We start from the raw sequence: 9,888 nt of genomic DNA, 5'->3' as shown, positions 1-9,888 counted from the left end.
GAGGGAGGTGACTGGGGATCAAGTGCAGGACGGGGGAGAAAGGGAGGCAGGAGGCCAGCGCAGGCACACACGGAGTCATTGACATGCCAGGCACGGGCTCCCCACTGGCGGGAGGAAGCGGCTGCCAGGGAGCAGGAGTGCAGAAGTGAAATGGGGACCCGCGAACGGCCCCCCCCCCCGGCGTCACACTCCGGACTTCTGACTTCTGCCAGGGACTGAACGAGCATGTGGCCAGGGCCAGGGCCAGCCAGATGTGAGGGTGTTACAGGGCTATGCGGCAGGCCCGGGACAGTTTCCTTCACCCTCTCCCTTCCTGCCCCTTGCCCCCTCCCTCTCTCCACCTGGCTCTCTCTGAGCCCCCATCTTGTTCCAGGTGTCAGGTGCTATGTTTCCCCCCTTTGGGGGGAAGGAAGTAGCTGAAGCCGATCTCTGAATGTAGAGAACAAGCCCTCATTTCCTGGCAAAGGGATCTCGGGGAGGGCGGAGCAGGGCAGACATCAGACCTCTGGACAGGACAAGGCGGGCGGTGGGGGACGGCCCGTCAGGCTCTCCAGACTCACTCCGTCCAAACCGCAACCTGTTGCGGCTCAGAGCTTTGACGGCCGAGGCTGGGCCACAGCAGGGACACGGAGGCCCCCATCTATCCCAGCCAACGCATCCCGCGCACCTGCTCTGTGCCCAGCCCGGTCTGGGCTGAGAGAGCCCATAGAACAGAACAATTCCCGCCGCTCACAAACTAGCCAGGGCCACAGACGATCAATCACCTGCTCTGTGACACTTGACCCCCCTGTGGCCGTGGCTTTCCACCCCGCACAGAAGCAGCCCCTCTCTCTGGTGGGGAGTCGGAGTGGCTCGTTCACACAGAGGGCACTGGGGCTCTGAGCCAGCGCCCCCAAAGCTTCCCCGGCCCCCAGTGCCCTGGCTGGCACCCAGGGCAGGCGCTCCCTGAAGCGACAAGGACAGCCGTGATGCTAGTGGGAACACTTGAGTTATGGTGTGCCGGGCGCCTCACAAACAAGTTTGGTGCCCGCCTGTCTTCATGAATCACTGTGGAGCCTAATCCTTCATTAGAACATTCAGCCGTAATTGCTGGCGAAATGCCACTTGCCTTTTCCTCATTTTAACAAAACATTTATGCATGAAAGATTTAATGCCAGGTATCAAGCATATCATTGTAAATTTACCACTAATTAAGCCTAATTAAAATAATTAAATGGCTGCGGAGTCACCATGTGAATGAAAATCACTTCTCCACCAGGCTGTTTCTTGCTAGCCAGGCCCCCGGTTTCAGAGACAAATATCTATCTCCCTCTCCATTTTTCCCCCCGTCGCCCCGCTCAGCCTCACGCGGGGTATGTGCACGGCCAAGGAGATTTGATAATTAAGATAATGCTGCGATTTGACGGTGCGGTTTTTCAATTTCGGGACCCCAGGAGATTTTCCTTTATCTCGGCGAAGTATAGACAATTTGACAAATCTGTTGCTCGGAGCAGTCACTGGCGTTTGCATATTCATTACTCATTGGATTTTTAATCAAAGTAGCTGATGGACCCCTCGCACCACAAATAACTCGGTCATGAATAATTTATCGGGGCTCGCTGGCTGGGCCGCGCGCACCCCCTGGCGCCCCGGGGCTCCTGATTGGCTCGCCGGGGCTGGCCTGCCCCGAGCAGCACATGGCCGCTCCAGATGTTTCGGTATCCATATGTGCACAGCTCATCAAAAACGGCAACGGCCCGCACCCAGGGGCCTCGGCCGTCCCCAGATAGGCCATCTGGAGTTGGAGGGGAAAACAAACCACGGTGAATTGTGGGATGCGTGTTTATCTTCGGTGGCACCGGCTGTGGCTGCGGAGGGGCGCGCAGGAGGCGCGGGGACGCGGTCGATGCTCCCGTCCCGGGGTGCCACGAAGCGCCCGTTCCCCGAGGGACGCTACCGGCGCCCCCACCCCCTCCCCGCCCAGACCCCTCTGGGGGTTCCCCCAGCCGCCTCTCCTGCTCCTCCGGCCCCTGTCCGCAGGACAGCCGTCCCCCCTCCCCCCTGCACGCACATCTGTCCCACAGGCCGCCCCCCCCCCCCACCGAACCCCACGGGGTAAGCCCAGCCCCACGTGTGGCTGCGGTTCTTTTCCTCCCCCTGGGGTGGATGGGGGGGTACCCCCAGCTGGCCGGCTCAGCTGTTCCCCGGGCCGGACCACCCTTGGGCAGGCCTCACCCCTAATCGCACCGAACCCGTTCAAGTTCACCCACATGCCACATGAAGCCTATTTTATATATAACCGTGGAGCTGCGCAGAGAAGCAGTTGACTGGGTGACCTAAGAGCACGTTTTGCAGGCGTTTAATGGACCATTTCCTCATCTTGATTTTGTGGTTTTCTTTTCCTTTGGAGCCGGGGATGATTGGCTCCCCCCTCCGCCCCCCTCCCCCCCCATCTCAGGACCTTGTGCAGGCTCCTACCAGGCATGGAGGGCTGGCGGTGGTCCCCCAGTGCCCTGTGGTTTCCAAGGCCCACGGTGTGGCCCACAGGGTAGCCTTTTCTAGTCCTTTCAGGGGTCAGCCCCGGGGAACCTTGGCTGGGAGCCTTCCGTGACCCTCGCCACCCGAGGCCGAGGTGATGTCCCTCTGTGGTGCTTTGATAGACACCCTCCCACCCCGTGTCCCTACAAGCTCCACCCATGTGGCGATTACTCTCCAGGGTGCCCCCACACCTAGCTCACATTTGAAGGGTAAATGAACCTTGGACTTCACGTTTGGAAGAATGTAAACGATGAGCTAAGAGGGACAAGTGAGCCAGAAGAGCAGTGGAAGGCAGGTGTGGACAGCTGGGGGTGACTTGAGCCACAGATCCGCGCAGGGTGGGGAGGAGCGGACTTCCCCCCCACCCCCTCCACCCTGCTGCTTGCCCCGCCCCTTCTCAGCCCTTCATCCGCGATGAGCAGACACGCGGCCCCATCTGCTGGGTCACACGGGGGTCTCCCCCACCCCGAGGACTCTGAACCCAAAGAAACAGAACCCCGCCCAAGAAACTGATCTGGTGAAGGTGAACCCCAGCCACGCGCCCCCTCTCAAAGCTGGGGTGTCGGGAGTCCCGTGCCCCTGGTGCTGCAGCCGGTGAGGGGCTGGCGGAAGGCCGCTGCCGAATTGCCAGGCAGGCAGGGAAATCGGTGGGCCACGCTCTCCCTGTGACAATTAAAGTGGAAATATTTCCTGAGAGTTTTTCTCTTTTTTTTTTTTTTTTTTTTTAAGGTGAGAAGGAAAGTGTGATTATACAAGTGTGTGTGTGTGTGTGTGTGTGTGTTGTGGCGGGGGAGGGGGTGAGGAAACAGCCTGAGCTCTAAGCAGATATTCCAGAGCTCTCCTTCCTGCTGTCGGGGGGGCCCACCTGACAGGAGGCTGCCACCCACCCCAACGCCTCTGCTGGAGACACCAGCCAAAATTCCAGAGGGAGCCAGATGGTGGCAGCCAGAGGCACAGCCGAGGCAGAGCGCAGTCTTTTCTCCAGAGCGACGCGGAGACAGTCAAGAGCAGCTGCCCTCAGAGGGCCGACCGATACCAGGGGGCTGGAGAGAGATCCACGATATGCTCGCACCAGAACCTTCCTCCTCTACCTGTGAGCCTCCGACGCTTCGCCCATTCTCCCCTGAGAACCCGGCCACCAGACGAGGAGCGTCAACCCCAGGCTGCCCTATGCGTCCTCCTCTTCAGGGACCTAGCCCCCCACGTGACCCCTCGCAAGAGAAGCAAAGACCAGGTGGAGGCTTAAGCAGGGGCCTGTCCCTGACTGAACTTGGGGGGGGGGCGGGCGGAGGAAGGGGCCCCAAGGACTCGTGGCAGAGGGGCAGCCAGTAAACAGACGGGGTGGCGGGGGCGACACCACGACGGGCGACGTCAGCCAGACTTTCCTCCTGGGATTGAATGGGGACACAGAGGACGATCTGCCAGGTCACGAAGCCCCAGAGAAAGGAGCGGTCGTGTGAATGGTGAGGCTTGGGGGAAAACTCTAGAACTCCGCTCCTGAGGGAGGAGACAAATGTAGCTGGTCCCTAAAGACAGCCAGGCTGCTGACAATGGGTATTCCTGGAAGCCGGGCAGTCCCCGTCTCCCCCACCTCCGGGATGCACCCGCACACCCTCAAAGGCCAACTCCACTACCGGGATGTGTTTGTTGCCCCCTAAAGCCCCGAGTCTGCACTGCCTCTCACCACTTTTCTGGGATGCCTCCCCGGGGGCTTCCAGGCTTGCAGATCTCCCCGCCGATGGCCAGGAGCGCGCACGGACACGCAAGGGCACAGCAGCCGTGCAAGTAGATGCGATGCTGTTGCAGTTACGCACCTCGCCCAGAGCTCCCCAGTCAGCCGTCGGCGGCCATAACCATTCTTGGGATCCATTTCCGAGCCGGGAACTATTAGTCTCGTTTGTTTGTGTTGTAGCCGGAGCAATAATGGGTATTCCCAATTCATTGACAACTGACTTTATTTTTATTGTCTGTGTTCAGCTGTGGAATCTACCGAAACTATGTCTGATAGCATTACTATGATTTTCAGCGCCAAGGAATATTTTTGCTTCTGTTTCCGACTCAGCGAACATTTATTGATGATCTAGTGGGTGAGGGGCATGAGGCTGGACACCGGGGACAAAGACGAAGATGGTAATAAGACGGACTCTTACTGAGTGTCTACCCGTTTAATTTGACTCGTGGCCCCATAGACGGATACTGTTAGGATCCCAGTAGTTACCAATTTACCAGTGTTGAAACTGAGGTCACACGGGCAGCAAATGGTAAAGCCAGGATGCGAAGCTCAGAAATCTGGTCCCAAGATGCTCATAATCACGATTAGAAAAAGAAAATAAAAATCCTTTGGAAAGCTTACTGTCCAACCGTGGAAACAGACCCAGAAACAGATCATCTGAATTCTTTTCTTTTAAGTTTATTTTTCAAAGGCCGATTAAAAAAAAAGAAGATGAGGAAGGGCAGAGAGAGAGGAAGAGACAGAGAGAATCTCAAGCAGGCTCCTCACTGTCAGCACAGAGCCCGACGCGGGGCTCGAACTCACGAACCGCGACATCATAACCCGAGCCGAAGTCAGACGCTTAACCAACTGAGCCACCCAGGCGCCCTGGTAGATGACAAATTAATAACAAAGGCTACTAAGCCTAGGAATGCCTCTTTCTTGGGCTCTGGGTTGCTTTCGTGCTGGGACCCAGTTTCTGTGACCGAGGAATTGATCGGACGTGCATCAGGGAAACCCGGCATCGCGGGTGTCTGTCCGTCTTCCCAGTTGATGACGACACAGGAGCCAGCAACCGATCTCCTCCCTCTCTTATTGCTTTTATTTCAGATGCCCAGGGAAACTGTAAGCCCCTTGAGGGCAGAGTCTTTGAATCTTCATTCATTCATTCCTTTATCCTCAAAAGAAAAGACATTATATGGAGCAGGTGCCTGTAGTAGGAGGTGCCAGGCCTGAGCTAGTGGCCAGAGGTACGGAGACAAAGAGGGCTGTACATCCCGAAGGAGACGGGCCGGTCAAGCTCCAACGGGTGACATGCTGCAGCCAGGCCTGTATCAGACGTGAGAAAAGGTGCCAAGGGCCCAGAGGAGGGAGTAGCCACTCTGCCCAGAAGGTGGCTGTGAGCTGTCTGCACAGAACAGGGTGTCTGTTGCTATAAAGGTTAAAAGGAGAGGGGCAATGAAGAGTGGCCCAGCTGCCAAGTGGCAATCCCATCCGAAGTCCTGACGTGCCCGGGAGCGGTTTTGTCGCCACAGTTAGGACTTACGGACACACCTCAGCACGCCCAAGGTCTTACTCTCCTCTCGAACCCGTGCCTCCCCGACACCCCCTTCTTGGTGCCCCCTTCTCTGCGTAGCCTTCTCTCCCCTCTTCCTCTCCTCACCCCTTCCCTCCAGCGGGCCTCTTAGTGTCCCCCTTTCCCCTTCCTTTCTTAACTGTGGATAACTGGATGTGATTGAAAACTCAGGTTCTAGAAAGAACCAGGAATCTAGCAGGGCCGAGCCATGGTATTAGCCTCTTCTGCTCAAGTGGCATGCCCCTCTCTCCCAGGACCCACCACCTCCTCCTAGAAGCTCCTTCACGCTAGTCGAGAAGGTCACATGCGGATGAGTTATTACCTACGAGTAGGTCACATGCGGATGAGTTATTACCTCCAATACGGGCCTTGAAGTCCACCCACCTCCGTTGGACAAAATGTGAGGAGTAGTGCCAGATGAAGCCGTCCGTGTGTCCATTCATCTACCTATCCATTCACTCCATGAGCAGGACATCATGAATCCCTGTGGTAATGACCAAGGCGGCCGAGATGGACCCAGTCCACTGGTGGAGCACAGCACACAGTGACACTATGATGTAACAGAAAGCAGAGCTGAAAGCGTGGGTCCATGGAAACAGAGCCTGCAAGAAGGGATCGAAGAGGGATCTGAGGGGCCGAAGCAGGATCGATAAGAGAACGGTGTCACGAAAACCAAGAGAAGAGGTTCTAGAACAGGGGAGGCGCCAACAGGGTCAAATGCGTCCGAGTGGTCCAAGAGAATGAGAATGGGAGAGCTTCCTCTGGATTTGAGCAGAAGAAGTGGTTGGTGACCGCAGTGGTATAGTTTGGTGGGCGGGGATGGAAGTCAGGTAGTGCTGGCTCAAGGAGAGGGCGGGTGGGACAGAAGTGGTGAGCTTCCATGCACGCAGCTCTGCAGAAGTTGGGCTGCGAAAGAAAGAGTGAAGTAGGGCAGTGTCTAGAAAACGACACGGGGATGGAGAGTTTAGGGGTTTTTTTTAGGATGAAAGAAATCTGACGGATCCCACTGCTTCCGCCGGGGACAGGAAGAGGAGAGAGTCGGTTTCCCTCTATCCTTCCTTTCAGAAGGTCCCAGGTCCTTCACCGATGCCCGTCATGGAGAGAGGAAGCAAGCAACCTCTGCTGTCCCTGATTCTGCTAGGGGATCTGGGGCCAGCAGACTCCCCGCACAGTGGCTTTTGGAGAAGTTGCCAGCTGTGGGATGCAATGAGTGCATGTCGTGGTTGGTTGCAAAGGGCTCCCCGGCCCCCGAGACAAGTTGGCTGGGGAGCCAATTGGCCCTCCTCGGTGCTGGGCGACTCTGGCATACCTCTCAGCCACTCAGGTGAGCCCTTCTGAAGGAGTGGGAGTTGCACAACCCTTCCTCCCTGACCCCACAAGGTTGGCTGTTTGGTTTATTTCACACACAGACTTGAGTGCCACCACGTGAAGATGTCTCTTCTGGGTCCCTTCTCCCTGTGGTTCCCTACGTATTGGGCAAATGGCTAAAGGGTCCCGGAGCCAGTAGAGTACTGTTCCTTTGGGCCACAGACCCTGTAAGTGCTTGGCTGAGTCACTGAAAGCAAGGAGCGCGGGGAGGCAGGGGACAGGGGCCTGACGATCAATTCAAATGTGGGCGTATGAGCGCACGCATGTTAAGGGTGGTGTAACGTAGAACCCCAAAACCACAGAATTGAAGTAAACAAGATCGCTGAGAAGATAGGGACTTGCCTGAGGTTGTACAGAGGTCATGGCAGGCCTGGGTCTAGCCTACGCCCTTGACCCTTGGCCCCTCGCCCCGTCCACTCTAACCATCAGAGGCACAGCCGCTGGGCCTCCGATGGCAACACATTTGAATTCAGGATAATTTTCCCGGACAAACGATGGGCTTAGGTGGTTCCGTGTAACCCTAGAAACAACCATGATGGATGACGGTGACAACACTCATTACGATACCAGGGAAGCGCAGCCTGAGCCCAAGCGTGGGTCCCCGTCGCTGTCGAAGTCGGGGCGCCCGGCAGCCCTTGTTCGGGACCTGGACCTGTTTGTCTTGTTCCCCGCGTGGCCCCAACACTTAGCCCACAGGGGCCCAGGGTGCAGTTCAATTAGTATCTGTTGAAATAATGAATCAGTTCATTAGTTCTCCCCTGTAAGAACCCGCTCTCCAGGTGGAAATGTGTTCAGAATTCTGACCTCAAACCTGAGGAAGTGCCTTTCTTCGCGGTCTCTCTCCTGCTCTGTTTCCCACGGGGCAGACCCCCCCGGCCGGGCTCCCTGCTCCCATGTTTGGATGCTGTGCTTCTCCTGATGCTATCCTCCCACACCCTCTCTGTTCTCGGCCATACCACACGCTGAGCTAAGAGCTGACGGACTGCCTCCTACTTTGAAACAGGCACCCCAGGGGCGCCTGGGTGGCGCAGTCGGTTAAGCGTCCGACTTCAGCCAGGTCACGATCTCGTGGTCCGTGAGTTCGAGCCCTGCGTCGGGCTCTGGGCTGATGGCTCAGAGCCTGGAGCCTGTTTCCGATTCTGTGTCTCCCTCTCTCTCTGCCCCTCCCCCGTTCATGCTCTGTCTCTCTCTGTCCCCAAAATAAATAAAAACGTTGAAAAAAAAAAATTTTAGAAACAGGCACCCCAGGTTTGGATAGTTGGTGCTGGGGCCCCAAATGTAGGTCTTGATGTCGGTCCTTGTTAAACTTTCTCTTGTTGGATTTGCTGCTTCGATGTAGACGGTCAAGGCATGCATACATGCTACTTTTCCTCTGCTGTGTTTGCTGTCCTTCCCCAACAAATGGGAAGCAGTTGCCCTGTTTTCATAAATCCTATTGGATTGAAAGATACACGGGGCAGCAGTGAAGACAGAGTCCTGGGGCGTGTCACCGGAGACTCGTCAGGTTGACAAAGCTCTTTTAAAAAAATTTTTTTTAAATTTACATTTGTTTATTTTTGATAGAGAGAGACAGAGCACAAGTGGGGGAGGGGCAGCGATAGAAGGAGACACAGAATCCGAAGCAGGCTCCAGGCTCTGAGCTGTCAGCACAGAGCCCGACGCGGGGCTCGAACCTACAAACCACAAGATCATGACCTGAGCCGAAGTTGGATGCTTAACCGACTGAGCCACCCAGGCGCCCCGACAAAGCTCTTTTTAATTGGCACTCATTGAGCCCTCTCACCAGATTCAAGTGCGTCTAACCATTCCATCAGCCAGCTCTGACTTTTGTCCCCAACCTTGGCCCAGTGACTGGAAAGAAAATGTTATGTGACCTCTTGCCATTCTCTCTACTCATTTTCCTTTATATCTTAATTCCTTTCTGGGCCTCTCCACCTCCTCCTTTTGCTCATTATTGAAATTTTTAAAAAACTTTTTAATGTTTTCATTTATTTTTGAGAGAGAGAGGCGCAGAGTATGAGCAGGGGAGGGACAGAGAGAGGGAGACACAGAATCTGAAGTAGGCTCCAGGCTCTGAGCCATCAGCACAGAGCCCGATGCGGGGCTTGAACTCACAAACCACGAGATCATGACCGGAGCCAATATCAGATGCCCAACTGGCCGAGCCACCCAGGCGCCCCTCATTACTGCAGTTTTTATAAGAAAATATACATTGCTTATAGGTCCACCGTGTTAGTATTCCAGAAACCCTGATCTAGCCCAAATTTCTCTTGTGGGTTTTTTTCAGGATTGCCCAAAACTAGCATAAAACCATTGTGTAGTAAATGTTTGTGGAAGAAAAGAAAGACAGATGAGTGAGTTTGTCAAATTCCTTGTTGGGATTCAAATCTATGTGTGACAGTGCTCTTCTGGAATATGAATGTTTTCTTATCCCAATTTCTCTAGTAAAAGGAAAGCCTGAGACCAAGCTTGTGCGCTGAAGCTTTATTGGGAAGGACTAAATTCCAGGGCCGTCGAGAAGGAGGGCAAAAGAAAAGAAAGGAGGGGAACCTGGGTGGCTCAGTCGGTTAAGCGTCTGACTTCGGCTCAGGTCATGACCTTGAGGTTGGTGCGTTCGAGTCCCGCGCCGGGCTCTGTGCTGACAGCTCGGAGCCTGGAACCTGCTTCAGATTCTGTGTCTCCCTCTCTCCTCTGCCCCACCCCTGCTTGCACTCTG

Source organism: Leopardus geoffroyi, chromosome B3 (assembly GCF_018350155.1).
Source record: "Leopardus geoffroyi isolate Oge1 chromosome B3, O.geoffroyi_Oge1_pat1.0, whole genome shotgun sequence".
Classification (NCBI taxonomy): domain Eukaryota; kingdom Metazoa; phylum Chordata; class Mammalia; order Carnivora; family Felidae; genus Leopardus; species Leopardus geoffroyi.
Note: the sequence above shows the minus strand (reverse complement) of the source record.